This window comes from Gymnoscopelus microlampas (assembly GCF_963454915.1).
Source record: "Gymnoscopelus microlampas genome assembly, chromosome: 16".
Classification (NCBI taxonomy): Eukaryota; Metazoa; Chordata; class Actinopteri; order Myctophiformes; family Myctophidae; genus Gymnoscopelus; species Gymnoscopelus microlampas.
In genome coordinates this window covers 2103228-2106368 of record NC_139953.1, presented here as the reverse complement: position 1 = coordinate 2106368, position 3141 = coordinate 2103228, and positions in this window count along the sequence as shown.

The window sequence follows — 3141 nt, the reverse complement described above, 5'->3', positions numbered from 1 at the left end:
CATAGCTGTTCTCAGATACGTATTGTAGTGTACTGTTTGAGTTTTAAAATAAGTAATGCACCGTTTGACATCTAGTGATAAACATTATAATTGTGAGCATGTTTATAAAAGTGTGCAAACACATATCTTCTATTTCACCACGTTAATAACAATAGGGGAAATCATAATGAAATATGTAGTAATTGTGAATCTCCTTTACATTCTTCAAAAAGTATAGTCTGTTTGAGACATTTAATTCTGGAACCGAACAATCAATCACTGTTGGTTGTCTTTTACCATTTGTGTGTGAGTGAGTGCATGAGTGAGTGAGTGCATGTGAGCCTATAGGCTCCCTGTCTCTATACCCCCTCAAGCCCCCACCTCTCAGTGGGCACCCACAGTCCCTTGGCCCCCACCAATTTTTACCCTATGCTATAGACGGGTTTCCGAGCGACGTCATCACAGAGCAGAATGCGCAATCTGCGCATGCCTGGGGGAAAGGCGCGTTCGAAAATACAGCCCTGAGCGGCAGTGAGCGCACTGGCCAATACAAACTAATAGGCGAGTGTGCTCCGGTGCGTAATTTCCAAACGCACCCATAGGCTTACCCCCTCCTCTGCGCGGTCATATCCTCTCAATGTTTACAAACATGAAACCCGTCTATAGGAGGTGCCAATCTCTCTCTCTTCTGTGTGATTGTTTGTGTCATTTCTCTTTTTTGTTTGAGTGAATGAGTGAGAGTTAAGAGTTATTCTGCATTTAATGTGATGTAGAGATTATGGTTTGAAGAATTGAAGAAATAACGCTAATGCAATTGTGTATTTTCTTTTGTGTTGAGCGCACATGTGCCATGGGGAGTTCCCAGTGAGGATGACACACCTCCCTGGAGACCAAGCCAAACCCCCTTCTGAGGCCATCCCCCTGAGTGGTCAGATCCAGAAGGCCAAACAGACAACACAGAGGCCTTTCATCTGGATGGACACAAGCAGTAGTGATGGGAAAAACAGTTCATTTCGGTGAACGAATGATTCTCGTTCAGTTCACGGCAAAGACTCGTTCAAATGATTCGTTCACGTTCTCGTTCAGTTCCGCTTCAGGTCCCGGCGGAGCGTATGCGATGCGCTACGCAAACTGCATGAAACTGTGTGCATCTGATCCCACTGACTACACTGACATGACTGCACAGTAGTCTACTCTGTACAGAAACACAGCACTGTCATTCACCATCTAATTGCACCATCTTCTTTGTAATATAATGTGTAGAAGTAATATTTAAATTAATAATACATAGAAATAAATAATACATAAATAAAGTGTTTGTACTTTACTGGAGTATTTTCAATTATCAGTATTTTTACTTCTACTCAACTACATCTCAGAGTCAAATATTGTACTTTTACTCCACTACAATTATTTGAAAACTTTAGTTACTTGTTACATTACATTACATTATAAAACATACATTTACCACTTTAGCCCTATTTTATACCTACAAGCTCACAACATGTTGTGAGCTTGTAGATCTGCTATTTTCAAACATTTATTCATTCTGGTTACTATTATTATTTTGGCTATACTATGTGGCTGACTGGCTGTGCAGATTGCATCTTGCATTCATTCTGAAACGTGTTAATTGTCCGTGACCTGACAATCATTAGTTGTCTGTATTTCTTTCATAGTTAAATGTCGTGCTATCTGGTCACCACCAGTCTTTTGTACAGGAACAATGAATATAACACTAACAACACAACAGCAGTATGCTTCATTTCAATCCACAAAATTTGCAATGCATGTCCGTCCGCCTGTCTGCCGCGGGAAGCACGCTGAAGCTCCCGTCCTCCTGTGTGTGTGTGTGTGTGTGTGTGTGTGTGTGTGTGTGTGTGTGTGTGTGTGTGTGTGTGTGTGTTTGCGACCCTGCGGATCGGGGGGCGGGGCATGAACGAACCCGTGAACGCAACAGTTTCGAGTCATGAACGTATTCGTTCACGCTCACGGCAAAGAACTAGTTCTTATGAGCCGATCGATCATGACCGACACATCACTAACAAGCAGATGCCGGTCCATTGTATCACACAAGATCAGTTTGGCCCCAAAACCATTTGAAACTTAATAGCCTAACAGCAGTAGTTTGACATTTATTATTTGAGTGTGTGTTTGTGTAGGCATGGAATCGACTCATTGAAATAGGTAAAGTGTTCTCTTTTTTGTTTTAGTGGTGAACATGGCTAGGTGCACTCTACCTGGAAACAATCATTTTGGAGTTTTGAGTGCTTAGAAGAACTATGAACTATGTTGAACTATGTTCGCCTGGCCGTCGAAACCTGAAGACATAGGGAGGAGTTAGTGACAGTATAAGATTTGGGGTAGGCAGAAAGCCATGGGGTTCAATGAAGAGGTTACATGCCTGTGTGTATGAAGTTATGTTTGACAGTGTATGATTACATCATGTATGAGTGAGAGAGAAGATTGAATGGGTATGCCTGGTGAGTGAATGTATAATAGAGCTACTGATACAAACCAACTTCTGAAGATTCACTGTAGTACTGAACGAAAATATTTTTGGGAGATATATAAAAGTTACAAGGGGGGACAAAAATTAAGAGAAGATGAGTGACAGGTCTAATAAAATAGTGTAGTATTACTGTGAGTGACTAATAAAAGAATGTAGAGCCACATATGAGCAACGTTTGATCTTCATAAGGAGACAATAATGCATATTATTGTTTGTGAGGGGTTTGCCCTGCAATAATCTGCACCCACAAATGTTGTGCCAATTGTAGTATTTTTTTCAGAAGGAAGTAGAAAGGTCCATAATTATATCCACTCTTGAGTGCATACTATAGGAGGACAGTTATCAAATACATAGAGATAAGTGCAGTTGAGTAAGAGGGAAACACATGTAGGTTCTTATCTATAGTAATGAAAAATAGTGAGTTGAACATAGTAATGGTATTCTGAGTCTGATGTTGTAAGTGATCTCAAGGAGTAGCTTGTTGGACAGAGGGTATTTTGGTGTGAACTGAAACAATCTCCGGTATTTAAGTGCGACTGTGGGTTTAAGTGAGGACGTGGAGGCGACGGCTGACACGCCCTCCCTGGGACTCACAGCGGATCGTGGGGCAGGAGAGGACGCTCTCGTGCCCACATGGTCTGAGCACAGAT